We start from the raw sequence: 13393 nt of genomic DNA on the forward strand, positions 1-13393 counted from the left end.
AGTACTCATTTCTCCTGGGATGCTTCTAAGCTTTTTCATTGAACACAGTGAAGAAATAGAAATATGTTAATATTTTAAATAGTGAATTTAATTTAATATTTCTAATTCAAAATTAACATTATAGGAGTCTTAGTTAATTCCTTTGATTTCTTAATAGCTTTATGGATGCATCATTTAGACACAATGAAATTCACTCTTTTTTTTTTTTTTTTTTTTGACACAGTCTTGCTCTGTCACCAGAGCAAGAGTGCAGTGGCACGATCTTGGCTCACTGCAGTCTCTGCCTCCCGCGATCAAACAATTCTCCTGCCTCAGCCTCCCAAGTAGCTGGGACTACAGGCATGCGCCGCCAAGTCTGGCTAATTTTTTTGTATTTTTAGTAGAGACGGGGTTTCACCATGTTGGCCAGGATGGTCTTGATCTCCTAACCTTGTGATTCACCCGCCTCGGCCTCCCAAAGTGCTGGGATTACAGGCATGAGCCACTGCGCCCAGCCGAAATTCACTCATTTTTAGGTATACAATTGTGTAACATCAACACCCTAAAATATTTTCTCATGCCCCTTTGCAGTTGATTCCCTCTCCTGACCCTCAATCCCTGGCAACTACTGATCTACCTCTGTCACTTTAGTTTACCTTTTCTAGAATTTTACATAAATGGTATCACACTGTTAAACAAAAATTATAGGGGGCCTTTTTTGGGGGGGAAATGGGGTCTCACTCTGTCACCCAGGCTGGAGTGCAATGGCATGTCACAGGTCACTATAGCCTTGACCTCCCGGATACAAGTGATCCATCTGCTTCAACCTCTCCAGTAGCTAGGACTACAGGTGTGCACCACCACATTGGGCTAATTTTCTTATTTTTATTTTTTGTACAGACGTGGTCTTGCTGTGTTGCCCAGGCTGGTCTTGAATTCTTGGGCTCAAGCAATCTTCCCACCTTGACCTCCTAAAGTGCTGGAATTACAGGTGTGAGCCCATGCCCAGCCAGGATGCCATTGTTTTGGACTAAACTCCTACACTGGGCCACAACGGACGAGACTAAAACTCAAAATGGAGTTACCCAGGCTCACCAAACCAAAACTGAGCTGTTATCCGGCCTTTTGAGAAAACAGAAGTGAGAAAGAGCCTAATTTCCCAAACAGGCTAATTTCAACCTTCTATCAGCATGAGAATGAAATTTCCTCTGTTTTAATCCTTACAACAAAGTAACTTGGAGTAACCTGTTGTTAACCCATCAGTTATCTTCCCATTGTTCTGTCTTCCTGTCCGTGACTTACAAAGAAAGTAACTTTGAAATGACCAATCCACTTTTTGTTATTTGTTTTGCTTTCTTCAGCCCTTTTACTGTCTATAAAGCCAACATCCTCTGTTTGAGCCATGGGAACAATTATTCTAGTTTATGGAATAAGTGTTGCCCAATTCTAGAATCTTGATAAAGCCAACTGAGACCTTTAAACTAAATTTGTTGCAACTTTTTTTGATAATATGATATGTAGTTTTTTGTGTCTGACCTCTTAATGCTTTTGAGATTCGTACATTTCTGCATATATTAATATTATGTCAGTTTTTATTGCTGAAAATATAATTCCGTTGTATGAGTATACAACAGTTTCTTTATCCATGATGGACATTTGCGTTGTCCCCAGCTTTTGACTATTATTAATAAAGCTGCTGTAAACATTCCACTACAAGTCTTTGTGTGGACATGTGTTTTCTTTTTCTCTTGAAAAAAACACCTAAGAATAGAATTGTTGGAAAATATCAGTGCATGTTTAATTTTATTAGATATGCCAAGCTGCTTTTCAAAGTAGTCGAACAATTTTGCATTCTCATCAGCATGTATGAAAGTTCTAATTATGCCACAAGCTTGTCATCACTTGTATTATCAGACTTTTTCACTTTAATGATTCTAGTGATTGGGTAATGGTATCCCATTATAGTTTTCATTTGCATTTCCCTGCTGATTGGTGATATTGAACATCTTTTCTTATGCAACTCAATTTTATAATTTTCTCTTGCACTAAAATTATAATTTTATAATTTTCTTTTGCACTGAAAATTATGGTTGCTAACAGCTGTTTGTTTGCATTAATGGATTTATTTCCCTATATCTTTTCCACTGCTATTAGTTGCTGGCTGTAAGATACAATAATTCATGGGAAGCAGCAAAGTGAGACAGTGAGGCTTTTGGGGTCTGTATTGACCCTGTACCAACACCTTCAGGCTGAGTGATCTTGGACAAGTCCCTTAAGATGTCCAAGCCTCTGTTTCTTATTTTTTAAATGGAGATTGTTATCATCAATAATAATTGTTATTATTAACTACTGTTCATTAAACACCTTCTAAATTCTAGGCTTTATGCTAAGTGCATTACTTACATACTAAGTATGGTTATGTTATGTAAAGTACTTAGAACAGTGCATAGAACAGAGTGAGCACTGTATTTGTATTATATTTTTAAAATTTATTTTTATTGTGGTAAAATAGTCACAACATAAAATCTACCATTTTGACCATTTTTAAGTGTACAATTCAGTAGCATTAATTACCCTCACCTTGTTGTGCAACCATTACCACCATTCATCTCCTGAACTTTAATCATCCATACTAAAACCCTGTACCCATGAAACACTAATTCCTCTTTTCCCCTCCCTCCAGCCCCTGACAGCCACTGTTCTACTTTATTTGTCTATAAATTTGACTATTCTAAATACCTCATATGAGTGTAATAATACATTATTTGTCCTTTTTGTCTGGCTTATTTCACTTAGCATAGTATCTTCAAGGTTCATCTATGTTGTAGTATGTATTAGAACCTCATCCCTTTTTAAGGCTGCCTTGCTTATTTTCTGCCTGGTTGTTCTATCCATTATTGAAAGTGGGTTACTGAATACTATGACTATTATTGTAGAACATTCTACTATCTTCAATTTTGTCAACTTTTCCTTCATATATTTTGAGGGTCTGTTATTAGGTTTATAAATGTAGTAATCATTATCATCATTGTTATTAATCTTGATGATTAATAATTTTTTTTGAGATGGAGTCTCGCTCTGCACCCAGGCTGGAGTGCAGTGGCAGGATCTCAGCTCACTGCAACTTCCTCTTCCTGGGTTCAAGTGATTCTTCTGCCTCGGCCTCCCAAGTAGCTGGGACTACAGGCACGGGCCACTATACCCAGTTAATTTTTGTATTTTTAGTAGAGACGTGGTGTCACCGTATTGGCCAGGATGGTCTCAAACTCCTGACCTTGTGATCTGCGCGCCTCGACCTCCCAAAGTGCTGGGATTATAAGCATGAGCCACTGTGCCTGGCCAAAGTAAGACCATTTTCATTCCCATTTTGTATATGAGGAAAATAATATACAGAGAAAAGACGTATCTTACCTGAGGTCAACACTTATGATAATAATTTTTTTTAAAGAGATTAGGTCTTGCTATGTTGCCCAGGTTGGTTTCAAACTTCTGGCCTCCAGTGATCCTCTCACCTTACCTTCCCAATGTGCTGGGATTACAGGCATGAGCCACTATGCCTGGCTCATAATGATAATTTTTAAAAATGCATTTATCACTATTGGAGATAGCTATTGTGTCCATTCTTAACTCTGAATTTGGCAATTAATGGAAATTATTAAGCATTGATCCTGACTTTCCTATTTAAACTGCATGTCAAATTATATATAACCATAAAGCCTTGGCTGATGAGGAAATATTTATTTCTTACAAAAGAATTCCACCTAGAAAGTGTTGATGAAATTAGAAAAACACTTTTTTGTAACCCCTCATGGAATAATATTCTAGATAATAATGAACAATGGATACAAAATACATTTGATGAAAGTTCAGTGGATATGTTTCCTATTGCTATTGTAACAAATTACCAGAAAGTAAGTGGCTTAAAACAATAATAAAGTAAGCGTATTATCTTATAGTTCTGAAGGTTTGAAGTCTAAAATGCATTTCAATGAGCTGAAATCAAGGTTCACACAGGCTGTGTTCCTAATGCAGGCCTGTCCTAGTCTGTTTTATGCTGTTATAACAGAATACCACAGATTGGCTAATTTATAATGAATAAAAATTTATTGCCTCACAGTTCTGGAGGCTGGGACGTCCAATATCAAGGTGCCAGCACCTGGTAAGGGCCTTCTTGCTGCATCATGGCATGGCAGAAGGCATCACAGGGTGGAAGGGCAAAGAGAGGCAGGAGAGGGCCAAACTTGCCCTCTTATAATGGCATTAATCTCACCCATTAGGGCAGAGTCCTCATGGCCTAATCACCCCTTAAAGGTGATTTAATTACAATGGCAATTAAATTTCAACATGAGTCTTGGGGAAGATAAAGATTCAAACCATAGCCAGGCCCTAGGAAAGAATCAAATTATTTGCCTTTTCCAGGTTCTAGAAGCTGCCTGCATTCCTTGGCTAGTTGCCCCTTCCTCTTTCTTCAATGCCAGCAGTGGAACAGCTTCAAACCTCTCTCTGACTCTGACCCCCTCTAAGCCTCCCTTTTCCACTTTAAAGGATCTTGTGATTAATTGGGTTCACCTGCGTTATCCATGATACTCCCATGATAATCTTTTTAAGGTCAGCTGATTAGCAACTTTAATTCCATCCGCAACCTTTATTTTCTCTTGCCATGTAACAACATATTCACAGGTCCTGGAGATTAGGGCATAAACATGTCTAGGAGAGGGCATTATTTTGCCTGCCACAATGGGGAACTGGAGACTTATGAGGCGTCAAGTTATCAACTCACAGATTAGAGGTTGGTTATAACGTGGAAAACACACCTTAACAATGAAGGAGTCAGACTATCCCCACCTGAACCCACTGGTAGATCTTAACACTTCTAGACGTGGAACCATCAAACATGGCATGCATTCTAATGTTATGTAATATAAATAACATTGCCTATGAAATATTCTTACCAAGAAAGCTTTATTTTACTTTAAGCAACCTTTTGGGTCTTTCAGTTTACCAGAAATACAGGGAATAGTAGAAAAAGTTAAATGATACCATGAAAAAACAATCAGACAAATCCTGAAGATGGGTCATTCTAGTGGAAAGCTGCCTCTATTTCCTTAGTAAATCACTGGCATTAAAAAAAACAGTTGGGGGTCGGGTGTGGTGGCTCACACCTGTAATCCCAGCACTTTGGGAGGCCGAGGTGGGCGAATCACGAGGTCAGGAGATCGAGACCATCCTGGCTAACACGGTGAAACCCCGTCTCTGTTAAAAATACAAAAAATTAGCCAGACATAGTGGTGGGCCCCTGTAGTCCCAGCTACTGGGGAGGCTGAGGTAGGAGAATGGCGTGAACCCAGGAGGCGGAGGTTGCAGTGAACCGAGATCACGCCACTGCACTCCAGCCTGGTGACAGAGCAAGACTCCATCTCAAAAACAAAACAAAACAAAAAAAAGGTGGGGACTGCTCTGGATTAAATGATACTGGTTCCTCCAGGAGCAGACCCTGATACATGGATCCAAGTTTATTTGGGAGGTACTAGAGATACCAGTAGAGAAGTGAGGCAGTAAAATAGAAAAAGAAGAGAGTCCATGATGGGTTTGTTGTTGAACCGGCCACCACAGTGAGCAGCCGGACCTCAGTCCCAGGAGAAACTCACAGTGACACAAAACACCAGATTCACAAAGGGCAAGGCAGCTGAAGTATTTATACACTGACTCACAAAAGTAATTTGTAGAGAACTGGTCCTTGGGTGTGTTAATTTGGCACCTTGGGCCTGTGGAAAGCAGGGAAAGCTGTCTTTTACCAGTGGTGTGCCCCAAATATTTCACACCTGTGGGCCATTGCAATTGAAGTCCCTTTCTCTATATGAAAAATTAGGTTCATAAATTATTATGAAATGAAAGTAGTGGGAAAAATCACATAGATAGAAAAGAAATGCAGACAGTGACAGTTTTTTGTTGAACTCTGTATGTGTAAGTATGACATTATAAAATAATATTAAATAATTATTAATAAAATAATAATTAATAAATTAATTATTATTTTATTAATTATTATAATAATTATTAATAAAATAAATAATTAAATAAAAATTACAAGATCAAAAAGGAAAACTTAAACACTTGAAAGATAATTAAAACCTTACATTACGTTAAAGCCTTATATTTCAATTTTTTTTCTTTAAAATGAGTGAGTTGTGTACAGGGGGGTTAAATGCTTTCTAGACAAGAAAAAAAAACTGCACTAGAATCAACTTATTCATCATCATCTTCTTCACCTTCATCTTCCTCCTCCTGCTGATCCTCTTCATCTTCCTCCCCTTCCTTCTTCCTCTTGCTTTTTTCAGCCTTGATGACTCCCTTTTTTGCTGCATCAGGCTTCCTTTAGTTCAATATGCAACATTTTGTATTTTTGTATTTTTCCTTCAGCTTCACAGCTGTCTTTTCATAAGGCTGCTTGTCACCTGCAGCAGTGCTATTCCACATGTCTCCCAGTTTCTTTGCAACATCACCAATGGACAGGCCAAGATGTTCTTTGATTTTGGGGCAACACTCAGAACAGAACACAAAACAGGCTGCAGGAGGCCACTTGGGTGCATTGGACTTGAACTTTTTTGTCTCCCCTTTCGGGGGGGATATAGATTTTCATTTCTCTTTCATAACGGGCCTTGTTTGCCTTTGCCATATCTTCAAATTTTCCTTTCTCTTTAGCAGATATGGTCTACCACCTCGCTGAGCACTTTTTTTTTTTTTTTTTTTTTCCTGAAACAGAGTCTCTCTGTCGCCCAGGGTGGAGTCCAGTGGTTAGGTCTTGGCTCACTGCAGCCTCTGCCTCCCGGGTTCAAGAGATTCTCTTGCCTCACCCTCTCGAGGAGCTGGGATTACAGGCACCCGCCACCACATCTGGCTAATATTTGGATTTTTAGAAGAGATGAGGTTTCACTATGTTGACCAGGCTAGTCTTGAACTCCTGACATCAAGTGATCCGCCTGCCTCGGCCTCCCAAAGTGCTGGGATTACAGGCATGAGCCACCGCACCTGGCCTCTCTCTGAGCACTTCTTAGAAAACTCTGAGAAGTTGACTGAAGCTTCTTATGCTCCTTCTGACAAGTTTTCACAAGAAATGCATATGATAACATTTTGCCTCTCGGCTTCTTAGGATCTCCTTTGCCCATGTTTAGTTATTTTTTTCCTCAGTGAGGCACAGAGTCACCCAGTGCTCATCTGGCTTGCCCTGGCGCTATCTCTGTGGAGCTCAATGTACTGTAACAGCTGTCAGAGCAGGCCTCCTCACTCCACTCTGTGAAAATTTCTTTTACATGAAGCAACCCATATATAAATGGTTTGTCAAAAATTCCTAAAAACCAATTTCACAAGTTCCAAAAATGATAATACTGTACATTACTTTGTTTTAGGGGGATGAATTCTAGTGGATTTCAATGGTCTCCAGAATTGAAAATTTCCACTAGAGGATTTTCACAATTTCAACACAAAAACAAACAAACAAACAAACCCCCCCCATTTTATTTTGAAAATCCGATAATATGGCTGAGTGATAGCAAATATTGGCATTATTTGAGTCATTGCTTTAAAATGAGTATATAGCTCTTGGTAGAAATGATCAAGTCATTCAAGCACAGTCTTTTTATTTATTCTGGCATCTTTTGTCACTTCTCCTGGGATTCTTCTTCAAAATTTGATTCTTTTTTTTCCTTGTAAATATCCATTCTTTTTGTGTGGCATAGCCAAAAGTCTTCTCCACATTTTTTATGTGCCAGTGTTCAAGACTGAGATTTACTGTACATTATTCAAGGCTGATTCTGGCTCTTCACAAAAATTTTTGTCTTATTTTAATAAATGGCCACAACCACCTCAACTTTCAGCAATCACCAAGCTGATAAGTCAGCAGCCATCAACACTGAAGAAAGACCTCCACTAGCAAAAAAAATTATGACTTGCTGAAGCCTTAGCTGATCACCAGCGTGTTTTAGCAATAAAGTATTTTCAATTAAGGCATGTACATTGTTTCTTTAGATATAATGCTAGTGCACATTTAATAGACTATGGTATAGTATAAACATAACTTTTATACACACCAAGAAACCAAAATCTGTGTGACTTGCTTTATTATGATATTCACTTTATTGCAGTCATCTGAAACTGGATCCATAATATCTTGAAGATATGACTGTATTTCGAAAGTCAACATTAACCTAACATCACAACTAAAAGAACTAGAGAGCCAAGAGCAAACAAATCCCAAAGCTGGCAGAAGACAGGAAATAACCAAAATCAGGGCTGAAATGAAAGAAATCGAGACACAAGAAATCATTCAAAAGATCAACAAACCCCGGAGCTGGTCTTTTGAAAAAAATTAATAAAATAGAACACTAGCTAGACTAAGAAGAAAGAGAGAAGATTCAAATAAACACAATCAGAAACAACAAAGGGGATATTAACACTGACCCCATAGAAACTGTCCAAACAACTGTACTATCCTATCCAAACAACTGTCAGGATAGTACAAACATCTCTGTGCACATAAACTAGAAAATCTAGAAGAAATTGATAAATTCCTGGACACATATACTCTCCCAAGACTGAAGCAGGAAGAAAATGAATCCCTGCACAGACCAATTAACGAGCTCTGAAATTGTCAGTAATAGCTTACCAACCAAAAAAAGCCCAAGACCAGATGGATTCACAGCCGAATGCTACCTCATGTACAAAGAAGAGCTGGTACCATTCCTGCTAAAACTATCAAAAAAAATTGGGGAGAGAATCCTCCCTAACTCATGCTATGAGTTCAGCATCATCCTGATATGAAAATCTGGTAGAGACATAAAAACAAGAAACAAAACAAAACAAAACAAAAAACCCACTTCAGGCCAGTAATATCCTTGGTGAACATTGATGCAAAAATCCTCAACAAAGTACTGGCAAACTGAATCCAACAGCACATCAAAAAGCTTATCTGCCACAATCAAGTAGGCTTCATCTCTGGGATGCAAGTTTGGTTCAACATATGCAAATCAATAAATGTGATTCATCACATAAATACAACTAAAGACAAAAACCACATGATTATCTCAATAGATGCAGACAATGTTTTCAATAAAATTCAACACCGCTTCATGTTAAAAACTCTCAATAAACTAGATATTGAAGGAATATATCTCAAAATAATGAGAGCCATCTATGACAAACCCACAGCCAACATCATACTGAATGGGCAAAAGCTGGAAGCATTCTCCTTGAAAATCAGCACAAGACAAGGATGCCCTCTCTCACCACTCCTATTCAACATAGTATTGGAAGTCCTGGGCAGGGCAATCAGACAAGAGAAAGAAATAAAGGGCACCCAAATAAGAAGAGAAGAACTCAAACTATCCCTGTTTGCAGATGACATAATCCTATATCTAGAAAACCCCATAGTCTCAGTCCAAAAGCTCCTTAAGCTGATAAACGACTTCAGCAAAGTCTCACAATCCAAAATCAATGTGCAAAAATCACTAACATTCCTATACACCAACAACAGCCAAACCAAGAGCCAAATCAGGAACACAATCCCATTCACAATTGCCACAAAAAATTATAAAATACCTAGGAATACAGCTAACCAGGGAGGTGAACAATCTTTACAATGAGAACTATAAAACACTGCTCAAAAAATTAGAGATGACACAAACAAATGGAAAAACATTCCATGCTCACAAATAGAAAGAATAAATATCATTAAAATGCTCATACTGCCCAAAGCAACCCATAGATTCAATGCTATTGGTATTAAACTATCATTGATATTTTTCACAGAACTAGAAAAAAACTATTTTAAAATTCATATGGAACCAAAAAAAAAAAAAAAAAAAAAAGCCTGAAGAGCTAAGGCAATCCAACTCCACTCAAAGTATACTACAGGGCTACAGTAATCAAAACAGCATGGCACTGGTACAAAAACAGACACATAGAGTAATGGAACAGAACAGAAAGCCCAGAAATAAGGCCACACAGCTAAAAGTATCTGATCTTCAACAAAGCTGACAAAAATAAGCAATGGGGAAAGGATTCCCTGTTCAATGAATGGTGCTGGGATAACTGTCTGCCCATATGCAGAAGATTGAGATTGGACCCCTTCCTTATACCATATGCAAAAATTAACTCACGATGAATTAAATACTTAAATGGAAAACCTAAAACTATAAAATCCCTGGAAGAAAACCTAGGTAATACCATTCTGGACTTAGATTTCATGATGAAGACACCAAAAGCAATGGCAACAAAAGCAAAAATTGGCAAATGGGATCTATTTATACTAACAAGCTTCTGGACAGCAAAGGAAACTATCAACAGAGTGAACAGACAACCTATAAAATGGGAGAAAATTTTTGCAAGCTATGCATCTGACAAAGGTCTAATATCCACAATAATGCAATCCACAATAATGCTATCCACAATAGCGTCTATCAGGAACTTAAATAAATTTACAAATAACAACAAACAACTCCATTAAAGTGGGCAAATGACATAAACACTTTACAAAAGAAGACATACATGAGGCCAACAATCATATGAAAAAAAGCTCAACATCACTGATAATTAGAGAAATGCAAATCAAAACCACAGTGAGATACTATCTCACACCAGTCAGAATGGCTAGTATTAAAAAGTCAAAAAACAACAGATGCTGGCATGGTTGTGGAGAAAAGGGAACACATCTACATATTGGTGGGAGTGTAAATTAGTTCATTGTGGAAGACAGTGTAGCAATTTCTCAAAGACCTAAAGACAGAAATACCATTCGACCCAGCAATCCCATGACTGGGTATCGACCCAAAAGAATATAAGTCATTCTATCATAAAGACATGCATGCATGCATAGGTTCATTGCAACACTATTCACAATAGCAAATACATGGAATCAACCTAAATGCCCATCAACAGAAGACTGGGCAAAGAAAATGTGGTACATATATGCCATGGAATACTATGCAGTCATAAAAAGAGTGAGATCATGTCCTTTGCAGGAACATAGATGGAGCTGGAGGCCATTATCCTTAGCAAACTAACTCAGGAACAGAAAACCAAATACCGCATGTTCTCACTTATAAGTAGGAGCTAAATGATGAGGCCACATGGACACAAAGAGGGAAACAACAGACACTGGGGCTTACCAGAGGGTGGAGGTTAGGAGGAGGGAGAGGAGCAGAAAAAATAACTATTGGGTAGTAGGCTGAGTACCTGGGTGATGAAATAATCTGTACATCAAACCCCTGTGCCATGAGTTTACCTATATAAAAACCTGCACACCTGTATCCCTGAACTTAAAAGTTAAATAAAAAAATAAAAATAAATTGTCCTTACTGTGCACACAACTTAATTTGCCTGGTATAATCTGTTTCACTGTTATAACTACATTTGGCAGCATTTTTTATAGATGAGGAGAGATTGAAAAGAATGGATAATGTTTTTTTCTAAAAAGATGCAACAAAAATTTTTTATTGTAAATTGACAATTTATATTTGTATAAATTTATGGGTTACAAAGTGATGACATAAATTGTGGATACAATGTAGAATAATTAAATCAAGCTAGTTAACATACCCAATACTTCAAATACATTTCTTTTTTTTTTTTTTTTGAGATAGAGTTTCGCTCTTGTTGCCTAGGCTGGAGTGTAATCGTAAGATCTCAGCTCACCGCAGCCTCTGCCTCCCGGGTTCAAGCAATTTTCCTGCCTCAGCCTCCCAAGTAGCTGGGATTACAGGCATGCGCCATCACGTCCAGCTAATTCTGTGTTTTTAGTAGAGACATGGTTTCTTCATGTTGGTCAGGCTGGTCTCGAACTCCTGACCTCAGGTGATCTCCTGCCTCGGCCTCCCAAAGTGCCAGGATTACAGGCGTGAGCCACCACAGTTCAAACACATTTCTGTGATGAGAACATTAATTTTGAAATGTATAATACTCCACTATTAAGTATATGCACCACTCAAAAAAAGTATAACAGAAGTGTACAATAGAACTCAAAAAGAGTATAAAACATATTTTTCCTGTCTGAGATTTTGCACCCTTTGACCATCATTAAGTTTTTTTTTTTTTTTTGGAGACATTCTCACTCTGTCACCCAGGCTGGAATGCAATGGCACAATCCCGGCCCACCACAACCTCTACCTCCTGGGTTCAAGTGACTCTTCTGCCTCAGCCTCCCCAGCAGCCAGGACCACAGGCACGCGACACCACACCTGGCCAACTTTTTCTGTATTTTTAGTAGAGATGGGGTTTCGCCATGTTGTCTAGGCTGGTCTCGAACTCCTGACCTCAGGTGGTCCGCCCACCTCGGCCTCCCAAAGTGCTGGGACCACAGGTGCAAGCCACTGTGCCTGGCCTAAAATTTTTATGAGGCAAAATATCAATTTCAAAACAGCATCAAAAAGTGAGGAGGCCAGGCATGGTGGCCACGCCTGCAATCCCAGCACCCTAGGAGGCCAAGGCATATTTTTCTGTACTAAAAATACAAAAATATTTGTCTCTACTAAAAAATACCAAAAAAAGAAAAAAAACCCACCGGGCATGGTGGTGCATGCCTGCAATCCCAGCCACTTGGGAGGCTGAGGCAGGAGAACCACCTGAACCCAGGAGGCAGAGGCTGCAGCGAGCCAAGATCACGCCACTGCACCCCAGCCTGGGCAACAAGAGCGAAACTTCATCTCAAAAAAAAAAAAGAGTGAGCGTATTTAACCACTCATTTCATAATAGAGCAAATAGGTCAACAGAATAATAATTCATGCTGTTGCATGAATAATGAACTGGCAACAAGAGAAAGTTGGTGGAAGGAAAGGCAGAGGAACTGTGTCTTGTAAGAATTAGAATCAAGGGGCCCCATAATCATCTGACATCCATTCAGTGTTGTATCTATGGTTAGAAATGTACATGATAGGGACTCCAGGAATCTTACAGATTTTTCTTTTAAGGTCCCAGTCAACTGTGGCCATAATGTAACACTTACGCTGAGTTATTTCTGTACTAAGCAGTCATCTGCATAGGTTCCTTGGTGTGTACATGGTAATAGTTCAAATCTTGGATCCTTGGTGATCCTTAGAGCCACTTGATACTTCTGCCCCAATTTCTCAATTTCAGCCATTACACAATCAGTTACACAAGGGATACACTTGGCATACAGACAGTCCATCATTGACTGCACTAAGTCCAGTTTGGCTTTTATGGAAAAGTTGATAAAGTTGGTATCAACGAGGATGTGGTAAGGTGGGCCGAGCTGTGTATTATATTGGAAAAATAAGTGGGAAGGGTGTTGGGGAACTTCTCTTTCCTTTAATGTGCTGGGATCCTTCTTTTCTTTCTTTTTAGGTTTTAATCTATCCTTTTCTTTAAGCCTCTGATCTCTGAGACTAAGCATTCGCTTCATGGT

The 13393-nt window shown here is 38.7% G+C and overlaps 2 pseudogenes; both read right to left on the reverse strand.

Annotated features, from left to right (window-relative positions):
* Window positions 1-6225: 6225 nt before the first annotated feature.
* On the reverse strand, window positions 6226-7145 carry LOC116472283 (high mobility group protein B1-like; annotated as a pseudogene).
* A 5691-nt stretch (window positions 7146-12836) lies between these two features.
* On the reverse strand, window positions 12837-13393 carry LOC116472284 (rRNA-processing protein FCF1 homolog; annotated as a pseudogene).

The sequence above is a fragment of the Hylobates moloch genome, unplaced genomic scaffold (assembly GCF_009828535.3).
Source record: "Hylobates moloch isolate HMO894 unplaced genomic scaffold, HMol_V3 SCAFFOLD_8, whole genome shotgun sequence".
Taxonomy (NCBI): Eukaryota; Metazoa; Chordata; class Mammalia; order Primates; family Hylobatidae; genus Hylobates; species Hylobates moloch.